Consider the following 18282-nt stretch of genomic DNA (forward strand, 5'->3'; position numbering starts at 1 on the left):
CATCGTTCTGGACACTGGATATGTGAGTGACCCCAGATACAGGGTCTGGGAGGGTGGTCACACTGGAGATTGTGCACAGGTGACACCAGGTTCAGGATCTGTGTGGGGATGTCATCCTGGATATTTTGTAAGTGTGACCTCAGGTACAGGGTATGAAGGCTGTCCTCTGGAGATGGCAGATATTTGACCACAGATACAGGGTCTGGGTGAGGTTCACACTTGAGAATATGGACATGTGAACCATGTACAAGGTCTGGGAGATGGAGACTATGGACATGTGTCACCAGGTACTGGGTCTGGGAGAATGCACAAGGTAGAGACTGGATATGTGTCCTCAAATACAGTGCCTGGTAGAGGTCATCATAGGGACTGAAGACATGTTATCTTAGATACAGAATCTGCGAGGATGTCACCCTCGAAACTGTGGACATGCAACACGAGAGTATGGTTTGGGAGGGGAGCTCACAATGGAAACTGTGGCCGTGTCATCCCAGGTGTTCAGACTGATGCGGTAGTGTCACCCTGAAATCTGGGGACTGTATCCACAAGTACGGGTCTGGGGGGGGGGGGTGTCACCCTGGAGACTGGATATGTGACCAGAGGTTCAAAGTCTGGGAGTGGTGGTCACCCTGGAGACTGTGTACGTGTGAACAGAACTAAAAATTCTGATGAGTTGGGGTCACCATGGAGAAAGTGGACGTGTGACCTCAGGTGTAGGGTCTCTGAGAGGACTTTACTCTGGAAACTGGAAATGTGACCGCAGGTACAGGGTCTGGCTGAGGTGTCACTAAGGAAACTGTGGGCATTTGACCCCAGGTGCTTGTATTTCAAAAGGGTCACTCGTTAGCCTGTGGATGTGTGACCCCAGGTGAAAGGCCTGGGAATAGGGTCACCCTGGACTCTGGTCGTCTAACACCAGGTACAGGGTCTGGGGACAGGGTTCTCTGTGGAGACTGTGGACATGTGACCCCAGGTGCAGGTTCTGTGAGGTATTTTCTCCCTGGAGAAAGTGGACAGGTGACCCAAAATGCAGTGTCCGGGGTAGAGGCTGACCCTGGAGCCTGTGTAAAGCCAGATGAAGTGTCTGGGAGGTGGGGTCACCATGGAGACTGTGGATGTATGAACCCAGATGCAGGGTCGGGGAGAGTGTTCACCCTGGAGACTATGGGCATGTGACCCTATGAATAGGGTCTATGAAGGGATTCACCAGGGAAACTGTAGCCATGTGACACCAGGTAAAAGATCTGATGCTGGGTGTGAACATGGAGACTGTGGTCATATAACCCCCAGTACAGGGGGGGAAGCCGTGTCACCCTGGAAACTGGGTGTGTGATCCCAAGTTCATGGTCTGGGAGGAGTTCATAATGGGTGTGAAATTCCAGGTATAGGGTCTGGGAGGTGGGGTTACCATACAGATTGTGTGCAGGTGTTTCTGGTTACTGGGTCTGGGTGGTGGGGTCACCCTGAGGACTATGGATGTGTGAACAAAATGCAGGGTCTGGGGAGGGGGTTCTTCATGCATACTGTGGATGTGTGATCCCAGATACAGAATCTGGGACATGGGTTCACTCTGGGGATTGTGGACATGTTATATCAGGTGAACAGTCTGGGAGGGTGTTACCCTGGAGACTCTGGACATGTTAACCTATAGGCAGGGACTGGGAGGTGGTGTTACCCAGGACGCTGAGGGCATGAGATCTCAGGTAGAGTCTGGATGTTGGCTCATATTAAAGACTGTGGACATGTGATCCCATATATATGGTCTGGAAGGGAGTCACACTGGATACTACAGAAATTTGACCAGTCCATTCTGGAGGAGATCAATCCTTGGTGTTCATTGGAAGAACTGATGCTAAAGCTGAAACTCCAATACTTTGACCACCTCATGCGACGAGTGAACTCACTGGAAAAGACTCTGATGCTAGGAGGGATTGGGGGTGGGAGGAGACGGGGACAACAGAGAATGAGATGTCTGGATGGCATCACTGACTAGATGGACATGAGTTTGAGAGAACTCCGGGAGTTGGTGATAGACAGGGATGCCTGGCGTGCTGTGATTCATGGGGTCGCAAAGAGTCGGACATGACTGAGCGACTGAACTGAACTGAACTGATAGGGTCAAGAGGGGGTTACCCTGGAGACTGTTTATGTATGACTCCATTTGCAGTTTCTGGGAGGTGGAGTCACATTTCATACTGTAGACATGTGACCCTGGTCCAGGGCGTGGGAGGGGGTCACCCTGGATCTTGTGGACATGGGACCTTAGGTGTAAGGTCTGGGAGGTGGTGTCACTCTAGGAATTGTAGGCAAGTTACTCCAGGTGTATGATCTGGGAGGGGTTCACACTGGAGATTGTGGATGGGCAACCCTAGGTGCAGGGACTGGGAGGAGATGTCACACTGGGCACTGTGGTCATGTGACCCCAGGCACATAGTCTGGAGGTGGTCTCATCCTGGAGACTGTTTATGTGTGACCCCAGGTGCAGGGTCTGGGTGGTGAGACAACCTTTAGACATGTGACCCCAGGTGGGGTTACCATAGGGATAGTGGGCATGTGACCCGAGGTCCCAGGTCTGGGGAGGGGTCACACCAAGGAGACTGTGGATGTGTGACCACACATGCAGGCTCTGGTAGGGTGTCACCCTAATGACTGTGGACTTAAGGTATAGTCACCCTGGAGACTGTGGACATGTGAACCCAAGTGTGGGGTTTGAGCAGTGTCAACAAGCAGAATTTTGACATGTGACCCCAGGTGCAGGTACTTCGAAGCAGTCAACATGGAGCCTGTGGATGTGTGAAACCAGGGCAAGCGTCTGGAAGGTAGGGTCACCCTTGAGACTGGCCTTGTGACCCCAGGTGCAGGGTCTTGAGGCTGGTTCACCTTGGTGACTGTGGATATGTGACCCCAGGTTCAGGGTTTTGGAGGACATTCACCCTGCAGAATGTGGGCATGTGATCCCATGTGCGCGGTCTGAAAATGTATTCACCAGGGAGACTGTGGACATGTGACACCTGGTATAGTGTCTATAGAGGGGTGTCAACATGAAGACTGTGGACATGTACACCAGGTGCTTGGATGTGGGCTGCAGTCACTCTGGAGACTACACATCTGTGACTCAGTTTCAGTGTCTGGGATATTTGTCACCCTGGAGATGGTGGGCCTTTGATTTCAGGTACAGGTTCTAGGGGGTACTGTTACCTTGGGGACTGTGGACATGTGACAGCAGGTACAGGGTCTGAGTGATGGTGTCACCCTATGGACTGTGGACATGAGATCCCATGTGTAGGGTCTGGAAGGGGGCCTCTGTAGAGACTGTGGGTGTCTTACCCTAGGTGCAGGGTCTGGGAGGAGGTCACCATGAACACTGTGGATGTGTGACCCAGGTACTGGGTTTTGGGGACAGGGTCACCCTTCATGCTAATCCTGAAGACTGAAAGTGTGTTTCCAGGGGCATGGTCTGGAAGGGGATTGTGGATGTGTGACCTCACATATAGGGTATAGGAGGTGGGGTCACCCTTTAGACTGTAGACATGCCCTGCTCCAGAGTCATCCTGGAGATTGTGGACATAGGATCCAAGGTGCAGTCTGGGAGGTGGATCACCCTGGAGACTGTAACATCAGATCCCAGGTACATTGTTTGGGAGCTGGATCACATTGGAGACTGTGGACACGTGACTCCAGGTGCGGGGTCTTGGAGGGGGGTCACCCTGGAGACTGAGGATGTGTGATCCCAAGTGCAGGATTTGGGAGAGGGGTCACCCTGTTAACTGGACATATGTCACCAGGTGCAGCTTATGGGCAGGAGGGACACCGTGGATATTGTCAAAGTGTGACCCCTGGCACAGGGTCTAGGCATTCCCTCATAGCTCAAAAGCTTCCCCCATATCTCAGTCAGTAAAGAATCGAACTGAAATGCAGGAGACCCTGGTTCGATTCCTGGGTCGAGAAGATTTCCTAGAGAAGGAAATGGCAACCCACTCCAGTATTCTTGCCTGGAGAATCCCATGGATAGAGGAACCTCACTGGCTACAGTCATTCCACAGTGTCACAAGAGTTGGACACGACTTAGTGACTAAACCACCACCACTAAGGACTGTTAAGGGGTGAGAGGTTAGTAAATAGAAAATATATAGACTGGGTCTGGGAAAGGGGGTCACCATGGAGACTGCGTATGTTTGACCCCAGGTGCAGTGTTTGGAAAGTGGGTCACCCTGGTGACTGTGGACATGTGACTCCAGGTGCAGGGTCTGGAAGGAGGGTCACCATGACCCCAGGCACAGGATAGGTGACATGAGGTCACCATGGAGACTGTGGACATGTGATTCCAGGTGTAGGTTCTGGGAGGGGTTTACCTTGGAGACTGTGGACAAGTGACACAATGTGTAGGGTATAGGTGGGGGGATTACCCTGGAAACTGGAAATGTGATTCCAGGTACATGGTTGGTGGGGTAATCATGGAGACTGTGAACTTGTGACAACATGTGTATGATCTGAGAGTGGTTAACCCTGAAACTATGTACATGTGACCACAGGTGTAGGTTTGTGAGGGAATGTAAGAGTGTGTGAGGGTGTGAGACGGAATGTAAGAGTATGCAAGGGAGTGTAAGAGTATGCGAGGGTGTGTGAGGGAGAGTAAGAGTGTGTGAGGGCATGTGAGGGAGTGTAAGAGTGTACTAGAGTTTGTAAGAGTGTGTAAGGATGTGCAAGGGAGTATAAGAGTGAGTGTAAAAGTATGCGAGGGTGTATGATGGAGTGAAAGAGTGTGGAGGATGTGTGAGGGAGTGTTAGAGCATGTTAGGGAATGGAATAGTGTGCAAGGGTGTGTGAGGGAGTGTAAGTTTGTCAGATTGTGCCACGGAGTGTAAGAGAATGCAAGGGAGTATAAGAGTGTGTGAGGGTGTCCAATGTAGTGTAAGGGTGAGCTATTGTGTGCAAGGGAATGTAAGCGCCTACAAGGAAGTGTAAGAGCATTTACGATTGTGAGAGGGAGTATAAGAGCATGATAGGGAGTATAAGAGTTTACAAAGTTGTGGGAAAGTGTGTAAGAGCGGGTGATGGATGGTAAGAGTCTGTGAGGGTGTGCAAGGGAATGTAACATCATGTGAGGTAGTGTAAGAATGTGCAAGTGTGTGCAATGGAGTGTAAGGGTGTGAGGGTGGGTAAGGAAATGTCAGAGCATATAAAGAAGTGTAAAAATGTGTGAATATGAATGAGGGAGTGTAAGGATGTGTGGGTGTGCAAGGGAGTGTAAGAGGGTGCAAGGCAGTGTAGTATCATGCGGGAGAGTGTAAGAGTGTGGGATGGTGTTCAAGGGAGTATAAGAGTGTGTGAGGGTGTTAGATGGAATGTAAGAGTATGAGAGGGTGTTCCAGGGAGTTTAAGAGAGATCCTAGGTGCATAGTAGGTTGGGAGTCTCTTGGAACTAGTGGTCGTTTCAGGGATTGTAAGAACATGGAAGGAAGTATAAGAATGTGCGAGGGTGTGCAAGGAGTGTAAGAGTGAGCAAGGCAGTGTAAGTGTTCGAGGGCATGCAATGGAGTATAAGAGTGTGTGAGGGCATGCAAGAGAGTGTACGTGTATGAAAGGGTGTGTAAGGAAGTGTAGAGTGTGTGACAGTGTGTGAAGGAGTGTAAGGGTGAATGAGGAAGTGTAAGACAGTAAAGGTGTGGGTGGAGCATAACAGTGTGCGAGATAGTGGGAAGGAGTGTAATAGTGTGTAAGGGTGTGCAAGGGAGTGTAATAGTGTATAAGGGTGTGCAAGAGCATGCGATCATGTGTGAGAGTGTGTGAGAATGTGTGAGGGCATGTGAGGGCATGCAATAGCATGAGAGGACATCCAAGGACGTGCAAGAGTATGAGGGGGTGTAACAGGCTGTGCGATGATATGTGAAAGCAGGTAAGGGCGTGAGAGAATGTGTGAGGGTCTGCGAGAGTGTGCAAAGACGTGCAAGGGCATGGGAGGACGTGCAAGTACATAGAGGGAGTGTTAGAGTGTGATGCCCTGTGAGAGCCTGCGAGGGCATGTGAAGGTGTGCGAGGGTTTCCAAGGGTGTGTGAGTACGTGCAAGATTGAGCAAGAGTGTGCGAGGGCATGCGAGACCATGTGATGGTGTGCAAGAGCGGGGGAGGGCGTATTAAGGAGTGCGAGGACTTGTGAGTTCATGTGAGAGTGTGTAAAGATGTGCAAAGATGTGCGACAGCATGTGAGGGCCTGCGAGAGTGTGGACAGGTGTGGGAAGTCATGCGAGACAGTGCAAGTGGGTATGAGAGTATGTGAGTATATGCATGGAGATTTGAGGGCTTGCAAGAGTGTGTGAGGGCATGCAAGGAATTGCAAGAGTGTGTGAGGACATTTCTGGGAGTGTGAGGCTATGTGAGAGCATGTGAGGGCATGCGAGCACATGTGAGAGGGTGCAAGGACACACAATGGGAGGTGAGGACATGCGAGCCTGTGTGAGGACGTGCACGGATCTGGGAGGCTGCATGAGCACATGCAAGTGCGTGCAAAGAATGTGCAAGGGAGTGTGAGGCCACCTGAGAGCATGGGAGGGCATGTGAACATGTGCAAGAGGGTGCAAGGATGTTCGAGGGGATGCAAGGACATGCAATGGCCTGCTAGGGTGTACGAGTGCATGTGAGGGCATGGCAGGATGTGTGATAACACGTGAGGGCATGTGAGGTCATGTGAGGGTGTGCGAGGGTGTGCAAGTGTGTGTGATGGAATGTGAGAGTGCACGAGGGCATGTGAGTGCTTGCAAGAGGGTGAAAGGACATGTGAGGGGACGCGAGGGCATGCTAGGGTGTTCAAGTGCATGTGAGGGCGTGGCAGGACGTTCAAGGGTGCATGAGGTCATTTGGGGGTGTGTGAGAGTGTGCAAGGATGCTTAAGAGTGTGTCAGGGCATGTGAGCACTTGAGAAGGCATGCGAGGATGTGCAAGGGCATGCGTGAAGGACTGTGCGAGGGCAGGTGAAGCCATTTGAGGCGATGTGAGTGCATGCCAGGATGAGTGAAAATGTGCGAGCATGGGCGAGAGTGTGATAGAGCCTGCAAGGGTGTGTGAGAGCAAGTGTGGTCGTGTGAGGGCTTGAGGGTAAGTTTGTGGCTGTGCAAGACTGTGCGGGTGTGTGCAAGAGCATTTGAGGGCAAACAAGGGTATGAGAGGCCATGCGAGGCCATGCACGGGCATGCACAGTTCAGCTCAGTTCAGTCACTCAGTTGTGTCCAAATCTTTGCGACCCCATGAACAGCAGCATGCCAGTCTTCCCTGTCCATCACCAACTTCCAGAGTCCATCCAAACCCATGTCCATTGAGTCGGTAATGCCATCCAACCATCTCATCCTCTGTTGCCCAGTTATCCTCCTGCCCCCAATCTTTCCCAACGTCAAGGTCTTTTCAAATGAGTCAGCTTTTCGCATCAGGTGGCCAAAGTATTGGCAATTCTGCTTCAATATCAGTCCTACCAATGAACACCCAGGACTGATCTTCTTTAGGATGGACTAGTTGGATCTCATTGCAGTCCAAGGGACTCTCAAAAGTCTTCTCCAACACCCTATGAGCAGTATGAAAAGGCCAAAATATAGGACACTGAAAGATCAACTCCCCAGTTCGGTAGGTGTCCAATATGCTACTGGAGATCAGTGGAGAAATAACTCCAGAAAGAATGAAGGGACAGAGCCAAAGCAAAAACAACACCCAATTGTGGATGGGACAGGTGATAGAAGCAAGGTTTGAAGATATAAGGAGCAATATTGCGTAGGAACCTGGAATGTTAGGTCCATGAATCAAGGCAAATTGGAAGTGGTCAAACAGGGGATGACAAGAGTGAACATCAACATTCTAGGAATCAGCAAACTAAAATGGACTTGAATGGGTGAATTTAACTCAGATGACCATTATATCTGCTACTGTGGGCAGGAATCCCTTAGAAGAAATGGAATAGCCATCATAGTCAACAAGAGTCCGAAATACAATACTTGGATGCAATCTCAAAAATGACAGAATGATCTCTGTTCGTTTCCAAGGCAAGCCATTCAATATCATGGTAATCCAAGTCTGTGTCATGACCAGTACATGCAAGAGCATGTGAGAGTGTGCAAGTTTGTGTGAGGACATGTGAAAGCATACAAGGGCATGTGAGGACGTGTGAGAGTGGACAAGTGCGTGGGAGTGCTTGTGAGAGCATGTGACAAGGTACGAGGACTTACAAGAGGGTGCAAGGATGTGCGATAGAATGTAAGGCCATGTGACAGTGTGCAAGGGTGTGTGAGTGAATGGGAGAACATGAAAGAGTGTACGAAAACATGTAAGGGTGTGCAATGCCATGCAATAGCATGTGAAGTCATACAAGGCTGTGTGAGGACATGAGAAAGCATTCAACAATGTGCAAGAGACTGTGAGGGTGTGCAAGAGACTGTGAGGGTGTGCAGGAGTCTGTGTGGGCATTTGAGGATGTGCTAGGACATGGGGAAAGGTGCTAGGGCATGCAAGGGCATGCAAGGAGTTGTGTGTCTCTGCAAGAGTGTGCGTGTGCATGAGAAAGTATTCAAGGGCGTATGAGGACATGCGAGGGCGTGGGAGTGTGTGCGAGATCATTTTCCAATGTGTGAGAGAACGCAAAGGCATGAAGGGGTGTGCAAGGGCATTTGAGGATATGTTAGGTAGTTGGAGGATGTGCTAGGTTGTGTGTGTGCAAGGAGATATGTAGCAGTGCAAGATACACGTGTGACTACAAGAGCTTTCAAGGTCATCCGAGGGTGTGAGAAGATGTGGAAGGCTGTGTGAGCGTGTGCAAGAGTGTGTGATGGCGTGTGAGAACATACGAGGAAGCTCAAGGGCATGCAAGGAAGTGTGAGGATGTGCAACCCTGTGCAAGGGTGTACAAAAGTGAGCAAGAGTGTTCAAGAGCGGGTGAGCATATATGAGGGCATAAAGAGCATGTGAGTCCATCCGAGATTGTGCAAGGCCGTGGGAGGACGTGTAAGAGTGTGCAATGGTGCGTGATGGCGTCCCAGGGTGTGCAAGGATGTGTAAGTGCATGTGAGGCTGTGTGAGAGTGTGCAAGGGTATGCAAGCACGTGCAAGGGCTTGCAGGGTCGTGCAAGGGCTTGCAGGGTCATGCAAGAGCAGGAAAGGCCATACAAGAGTATGAGAGAAAGTAAGAGAGAGTTCAAGGACCTGTGAGGCCATGTGAGTATGTATGAGGCCTTACAAGGGAGTTCGAGAGTGTGTAAGGCCCTGTGAGGGCGTGGGAAGGCATACAAGGTTTTGTGAGGGTGTATGAGGACGTGTGAGGCTGTGTAAAGCCATGCAGTGGCGTGCAAGAGCATGTGAGGATGTGTGAGGGCATTCGAAGGCATTGAAGAACATGTATGGGCATTTGAGGGTGTGTGATTGTGTGCAAGGATATGCTAGACCGTGTGAGGGCATGCAAGAGCATGCAAGGACATGTGAGATCATGTGAAAACATGTGAGGACATGCAAGAACATGCAACAGTGTGAGATGTCATGCTAGGGCATGCAAGAGTGTGTGAGGGTATGAGAGGGCTTTTTAGGTAATGTGAGATAATGCAAGGAGGTGAGAGGGTGTGCAAGAGCATATGAAGTTGTGAGAGGGTGTGTGAAGATGTACAAGAGCATGTAAGGTCGTGCGATGGTGTGCGAGGACATCTGAGAGAATGCATGGACCTGCGAGGGTGTGCGAGAATTTTCCAGCATGGCTGAGGGCAAGTGAAACTGTGCCAGGGCATGAGAAGGCTTGCAAGTGTGTGAGAGTACATGTGAGAAATGTGAACACGTACAAGACCGTGCAAGAGCATGTCAGGTCGTGTGATGCTGTATAATATCTTGTCAGGGCATGCGAGGAAGTGGGAAAATGAGTGAGGGCGTGAGAGCATGCAACAAGGGGTGAGAGCATGTGATGGCATACAAGGGCTGGCACAAGCATTTGAGGGCATTTGAGAGCATGCGATAATGTGTGAGAGAATGCAAGGGAACGCAAAGACGTGCGAAAGCATGCAAGAGCATACAGGGGTATATGAGACCATGTGAGGGTGTGTGAGGATGTGAGAGGACATGCAAGCCTGAACAAGGATGTGTGAGTGTATGAGGATGTGTGAGGGCATGCGACACTGTCTGAGGGTGTGAGAGAAATGTGAGGGCCTGTGAAGACATGCGAGGTCATGCAAGGGCGTGCTAGGGCTTGTGAGGATGTGTGATGATATGAGGCCGTGTGAGAGCATTTGAGGTTGTGCAAGGGCGTTTGAGGGCATGCGAGGATATGCAAGGACATGCGAGGCTGTACGAGATCATCTGTGACCATTCAGGGATGTGCAAGGGCGTGCAAGGTTGTACGAGGATGTGCCATGGTGTGCCAGTTCTTGTGAGAACGTGCAAGGGAATGCGAATTTGTCTGAGGGTATCCGAGGGCATGTGAGGGTGTGCTAGTTTTTGAGGGCATGGAGGGCAATAATGTGTGGGAGTATACCAGGACATGAAAAGGTGTTCGAGTTCATGTGAGGATGTTGGACAGGGTGTGATGCCATGAAAGGACGGACAAATGTATACAGGGTCATGCAAGAACATGTGGGCGTTTTCAAGGGCATCTGAGGGCGTGCAAAGATGTGCAAGGGTGTGGAAGGGTGTGTGAGGATGTGAGAACTGATGCAAGGGCATGTGAGGGCGTGGGAGAACTTGTGAGGACTTAGAAGTGTGTGTGAGTGCTTGCGATGGTGTGCGAGGCTGTTTGAGGAGGTGTGAGGCCCTATGGGAGTGTTTGAGGGCATGTGAGGGTGTGCAAAGACGTTTGAGGCCATTCAAGAGGATGCAAGAGCGTGTGAGGACCTGCCAAAGCATGCAAGTTTGTGTGAGAGTGTGAAAGGGTGTGCAAGAATGTGTGAGAGCATATGAGGTCCTATGATTCTGTGAAAGGATGATTGAGGACATGCAAGGGTGTGAGCAGGCATGCTAGGATGTGCGAAGGCATGCGAGGATGGATGAGAGCATGGCAGGGCATGGGAGAACGTGCAAGGGTGTGAGATGATGTGAGAGGTCATGTGAGGACATGCAAGAGCTTGGGAGGGAATGCGAGAATGTGCAAGGCTGTGCAAGGCCGAGTGAGGCTGTGCAATTGCTTTTGAGGACATGTGAGGACGTGTGATGGCATTGAGACCGTGCAAGGGTGTATGAGGAGGTGTGAATGCAAGCCAGGGAGTGTGATGGTGTGAGAGATCATGCAAGGGCCTGTGAGGTTTTGCAAAGATGTGCTAGGGGGTGCAAGGGTGTGTGATAGCATCGTGGTCATGTGAGGCCTGGTGATGATGTGTGAGGACGTGCAACATCATGCAAGGACGTGTGAGTCCATGCACGAGTGTGTGAGAACATGCAAGGGAGTGGGAGGGCATGCATGGGGAGACAAGAGCAGGCTAGTCCCTGCAAGAACATGCAAGGACATGCGAGGGTGTGTGAGACCATGCTATGCCATGTGATGACATGCAAGGACATGTGAGGGCATGTGAAGGCTTGCGAGGTCTTGCAAGAGTGTATAAGGCCATGTGAGGGCATGGGATGGCTTGAGAGAGGGTGTGAGGATGTGCGAGGTCAGGCAAGTGCCTGTGAGGGTGTGCAAGGGCATGTGAGTTTGTGTGAGGACGTGGGAGGGTGTGTGAGGGTGTTTGAGGGCATGCAAGGCCATGAAAGTTTGGGAAGCCTTGCTAGAGCCTGGGAGGATGTGCAAGAGTGTGCAAGTTCATGCGAGGATGTGCAAGGGTGTTCAAAGTTGTGCCAGGATGTGCAATGCAGTGTGAGTTCTTGCAAGGACATGCCAGGTCATGGGTGGGTGTGCTAGAATGTACGAAGGCATGCGAGGACTTGTGAGAGCACAAGAGGTAGGGAGAGGGTATGTGAGAGCATGCAAGTCCATCTGAGGGTGTGTGAGGGTATGCAAAGGGCATGCAAGGATGTGCAAGAGTGTGCAAGTGAGTGCAAGAGCATGAGAAAGCAACTCAAGATGAGCCCCAAGACCCCTTATGCAACTCCAGAGTATTCCCAAGAGGTGCCACCCCAAACACATTTTGAGAGGAGCACTCCACCACAACAAGAAAAGAAGCCACATACCACAACAAAAGAGGAGACCTCCCTCCCCCAGCCACAACTATAGAGGAGTCTGCAAACCACAACAAGAGATGAGCAGGAAAAAAAAAATAAAAAACTTCAGTTGACCCCACTGCAACTAGAGTGGAGCCCCATGCAATAAAAATACAGTAGCCTACTGCACATCACTAGACAGGAGCCAGCCTGCTAATCTCTACTACAGAGGAGCTGCCCCATGCCACAGCTAAAGAGGAGGGGCCATGCTAAAATTAGAGAGTAGTCTCGCAAATATTGCACCTGGAAAGAGTGCCTGTGCACATCGCTACCAGAGAGGAAACCCCTTCAACAATTCAAGAGGAACAGTGCACTACAACACTAGAGGTGCCCCCCACACACACCTTAACTAGAGAAAAGGCCCCCTAACAAAACTTTAGAGGAGACTCTACACCACAACTAGAGAGAAGCCCAACCGACACAACTAAGTTGACCCCCACATCAACTAGAGAGTACCTCGCTGAGAAATGGAGGAAGAGGTTGCCAGAGGAGAAGGTCCTCACCAGAGGCAGCCACGCAGGGCCAGCCTCGCTTGGCACGTCTCCAACGTTCTCAGAAACATCTTGTTCTTTGAAGTTGTTTCACTCATCCCTTAACAATTCTTGGCATTTAGCTTAAGGAATACACCCTGCTCTTTCCATTTAGCCTAAGGAACACTGCCTGCGCCTGTAGTCCTTGAGATAATTGAAAACTATGCTGGGAGTCATGATTGATAGCTAACTTGGGAGCTTGGGAAGCTGATTACGCTTAGAGGTAGAGACACCATGTCTAGTAAAACCGCATAAACCTGATGTTATCAACATTCTGCAGGTGTCCTGGTTTTTGTCATGTTGCTATGGCTTTTGAAGTCTTCAGTTCAGTTCAGTTCAGTTCAATCGCTCAGTCGTATCCGACTCTCCGCGACCCCATGAATCACAGCATGCCAGACCTCCCTGTCCATCCTGGAGTTCACTCAAGCTCATGTCCACAGAGTCGGTGATGCCTTACTTCCTTGTAAAACTATATAATAGCGCCTGGAAAATAAAGTATTTTTGTCAGTCTCCAGAAGGCTGTCCGTGTCCTTTTTCAGAAACAACTTCACCGAGCTCTACAACTGGCGCCCAACGTGGGGCTTGAAGAGTACGCATTTCGAACACGGAGGCTTGTTTCCTGCAGAAAGAGGTAAGCAGAGCATGGGACACCAGGAAAGTAAAATTCCTTTTGTTTCTCTGATGCATCATTTTTTGAAACAATTCGGAGTAAATGTTTCTACAGAAAAGTTAACGGAATGCTATAACCTTGTTGTTGATTATAATCCATGGTTTCCTGAGGAGGGAACATTAGATGAGCAAGTGTGGCACTGGGTGTGAACCAATGTTTTGACGGCATATAGACGAGGAGCCCAGATTCCTCCCCGTTGGTGGATAACCTGGGCTCTGATTCATGCTGTCATTGAACAATTAGATGGGAAAAAGGTGGATGTTGAGGTAGAAACAGTGCAATCACTGCACGAATATGAATTAGAAGGAAAGGATATGCAGGGATCTCTTCCCCACAAAAATGTCCTTTTTGAGCAAAAAGATGTGCCTCATTTGCCGTCACCACCTCTGCCAACAAAAACAGACACAAAAACAGCTGAACTATTAGGAAGCCAGTTTTCTCCTCCTCTGAAGGAATTTCTAACTTTTCCCGCTGCTCCAACTCTGACTCTTCCATCGCTGGCAACTAACGTTCCCCCTACCTCTTATTTGATTCCTGCTGCCAGTTCCTTGACTCCTCAGGATTTGGTCAGGTAGGTCTTTCCTGTATTGTTTGACCATCCCCAACAGGGGCAAGTGACCTGGAACACTCCTGATTTCACTATCATTTCGGCCTTTAAAAAAGCATGTATGCTCTATGGGCCTTACTGTACGCTCCTTACTGTTTTCAATTCCTTCGGAACTGGGCAAAACACTGGCTACCAGCAGATTTTACTGCCATCGCGAAAATGGTCCTTACTCCCCAACAACTACTTCAGTGGCAGATGTGGGTGAATGATGAGGCAAAGGAGATCCTTCAGGAACATCAGAGTCTGGGAAACCCCGCACAGCTCACCTTTGATATTTTAACAGGCACAGGGACCATGGCAGAGACGGCTGCTCAACTACAGGGCGTGGCTCCACCTATGATGTTTTGGATTAAACAAGTGGCCCTGAGTGCCTGGTCTAAGGTAGATACACTCTATCTGATGGGTCCTTTGTAAAAATATTTCAAGGACAAAGTGAAGAGTATGCTCAATTCCTCAGAAAGTTAAAGATGAAATGGAAAAATCTATTAAGGATGAAAGTTTGCAACAAATGATTTTAAAGCAGTTAGCATTTGAAAATGCAAATGAGAACTATCAAAATGTTAATAGACCTATCAGAGAAACAGGTTCTATTATGGATTGCATGAAGGTATGTAGAAACATTGGCTCCATATATCATAGGGAAAAGGTTGACGTATGCCGTACAAAAAAGTATAAATGCAAAGTGTTTTAACTGTGGTAAACCAGGTCACATGAAAAAACAATGCTATCTACCTGTCAATCTGTCTTAAACTACTTCTAGCAATACGAAAGGGAAACCTCCTGGGCCCTGCCCACGATGTCTAAAAGGCAATCATTAGTTAAATGAATGTAAGTCAAAATTTGACAAAGCTGGCAATCCACTACCTTTAAAGTTAAAACACAATCAAGGAGATTCAGGAAACTAGGAGCAGGGCTTCCCTTCAGCCCCACACCAAAAGAAGGGGATAATACAAAACCTAGCATTATGACTCTATCCTCGGCTACACAGCGCAGTGCCTGTGTAGACATTCCTAGGCCGAGGGACATGGAACTGTTGATGATTAATTCTCCAGGTAAAATAGATACCAGTTATTATTACGGGCCTATACCTGCTAACACTGTAGGACTTATATTGGACAGGAGTAGTTGTACTATGAAAGGGTTATATATTATGACTGGAGTTATTGATGATGATTATAACAGAGAGATTTCAGTAATTGTACAAGTCACCTGAAATATATATTTGCAAAAAGGGGATCATTTTGCCCAGCTGCTTCTGTTGCCCTGTGAAAAAACACAAAAAACATCCCAAGCTGTTCGTGCTGGAGGCTTTGGCAGCACTAACTTATTTGCAGGATTAATTGCTCTCTTACAGGAATTAGAAAAGCCTATTTTGACTTTGAATATTAGGGGGAAAAGTTTTAAAGGAATGTTAGATACTCGGGCCGATATTTCCATTATTCGCTTGTCAGAGTGGCCCCCTGAATGACCTCTTCAGACACCAGCAAATCGTATTATTCGCTCAGGAGAGGCCAGCCTTAATAAGCCTTTTGAGAGTGTCTCTCACCTACAGGCTTGAGGGCCCAAACAGATTGTAGCTTCCATTAAACCTTATATTACAGAGGTTCCTATAAATCTGTGGGACCGGGATTTTTTGCAACAGACTCAAGCTCGTTTGGTATTAAATGAACCCATTTGTTAGGGGCCATTGAGATACAGCCACTAAAATTACAATTGAAATCTGATACTCCAGTATGGACAGCTAAATGGCCCCTACCTTTTGAAAAATTAGCGGCCCTAACAGAATTGACAAAGCAGCTACTTGATCAAGGGTGAATAGAGCCCTGTTTCTTGCCATGGAATTCTCCTGTGTTTGTAATTAAGAAAAAATCAGGAAAATGGCGAATGTTAATAGATCTAAGAAATGTCAATGAAACCATTGTCACCATGGGGGCCTTACAGCCAGGACTTCCAAATCCGAGTATGATACCCAATGGGTGACCAATAATTATTATAGATCTTCAAGATTGTTTTTTATCCTTCCTCTCCATCCAGATGACAGACAGCGATTTGCTTTTTCTATTCCCACAACAAATAACAAACAACCTGTTCAAACGTATCATTGGAAAGTACTTCCTCAGGGAATGAAAAATTCCCCCACCATTTGCCAATTTTTAGTCGGACAGATCATACTACCTGTAAAGGAGAAATTCCCAGACATAATTCATTACATGGACAGTATCTTACTTGCTGCATCAACAACAGCAACTGTGGAAGCCTTGCTAGCAGCTACCTCCCAACAATTGCAAATGCAAAATTTAATAATCTCTGAAGAAAAATTACAATTTCAGGAACCTTTTAATTATTTGGAATATATAATGACTAAACAAGTTGTGAAACCTCAAAAGATACCCGTGAGACTAAACAAAATTCGAACCTTGAATGATTTTCAAAAACTTCTGGGTAATATTAATTGGCTTCGGCCTTCTCTAGGCATACCCAATTATGCATTAAAAAACCTTTTCAAAACATTAGAAGGACCCTGTGATCTAAATAGTTCCCGAACTCTAATCCCCTTATCCAAACAAGAATTGAAACTAGTAGAGGAGAGAATATCTAAAGCCTTTGCCTCACTCCTAAAATTAGACGTTCCAATTTCTCTTTATGTTTTTGCTACTGTAGATTCCCCTACAGCCGTAATAGCACAGGAAGAAAAACCTTTAGAATGGGTTCATTTGCATACCAAACAAGTAAAAAAGATTGTTGCTTATATTGAATTAATTGGCAAACTTGTTCATTCGGGAAGGCAGTGTATACAGGCCCTTATGGGTTATGACCCTAGGGGAATTTATCTCCCGATTTCCAAAGAAGAGTTTACTGCTGCTTGACAGGTTAATCTCATGTTCCAAATAGCTTTTTCTGATTACCAGGGACAACTTATTTCTATCCCCCGAAAGGTAAACTATGGGATTTCTTACGAACCACCCCATTCATTATTAACAACATATTATCTTCTCAACCACTTTCTGTAGTGCCTACTTATTTCATTGATGGCAATAAAGCAGGCTATTCTGGGGTGATAGGCCCTAAATGCATGAAATGAGCCAAAAGCCCATTTTCTTTGGTGCAGTGTGCTTAATTATATGCTCTTTTTCTTCTTTTGAAAATGGAACATTTAATGTGCTCACCAATTCTTTATACATTGCTAATGTTTCCACAATTAATTACTGCTGGATTCTCCTCTTCTGATGATTACAATTATTCTCTTCTGTACAAACCCTTATTCAAGCCCAAACTGAACCCTTTTTCATTGCTCAAATATGAGCATACTCGGGCCTCCCTGGCCCACTGGCCGAAGGGAATGCTAAAGTTCATAAATTACTAGGGATGATTTTCTCTTCCTCGCAAGAAGAACATAAACTTTTTCATACAAATGCAAACAGGTTACATGCCCACTATCGAATTCCCCTAATGGAAACAAGGCAACTTGTTCGTACATGTTCAGTATGTGCCCCTTTGCATCAATGTTCAATTCCTGCAGGATCTAATCCCAGAGGATTGAACCCTAATGAATTCTGGCAAGCTGATTTCACGCATTTTTCTCTTCCTCGCACCACCCTTCTTTTCATGGTTATAGATACTTATTCTGGATTCATATGGGCAACTGCTGCCACTTCAGAATCTTGCAAAGCAGCCATTCATGGCCTCCTTGCTGCCTTGTCTGTAATGGGACTCCCATTAACACTTAAAACAGACAATGGCCCGGCTTTCACTTCAGCTGCATTGTCCTCATTCTTAAATGATTGGGGCATTCACCATATTCGTGGTATTACTTACAATCCACAGGGGCAAGCTATTATAGAACAAGTGCATTGCACTCTCAAACTCGCTGCAACAAAATTAAAAAGGGGAACAATAGACATGAAGTACAGTATTAAAAATTACTTACCTTTGATCCTATTTAATATTATTTTTTTAAAATAAAAATGATAATCATGTAACAAGAGGACAACGTCATTTTGAACAATCTAAAGCTCTCACTTCATCCTCACTGAATATTACTGTATGGGTGAAGCGATTTGATGACAGGCAGCCAGGGGTATTAAAACTCCTAGGCAAATGATACGGTCTTGTCTTTACAGATGGAGGTGAAGAAATTTGGGTTCCACAGTGGAATATACGTCACCGATCCCACCAATCCCTCAGGGGCACCAAAATGGGTGACGCACATCACCAAACGGATGGCCTTGGTCTCGCTGGAGGAAGATCACCAACAGAGGGCCAAACGACACCGGACAAGCCCAGCTCCACCTTATCTGACATGGGCTCAGATAAAGAATCTAACACGGAAA

Source organism: Moschus berezovskii, chromosome 20 (genome assembly GCF_049115385.1).
Source record: "Moschus berezovskii isolate FMDL1 chromosome 20, NW_MosBer_1.0, whole genome shotgun sequence".
Classification (NCBI taxonomy): Eukaryota; Metazoa; Chordata; class Mammalia; order Artiodactyla; family Moschidae; genus Moschus; species Moschus berezovskii.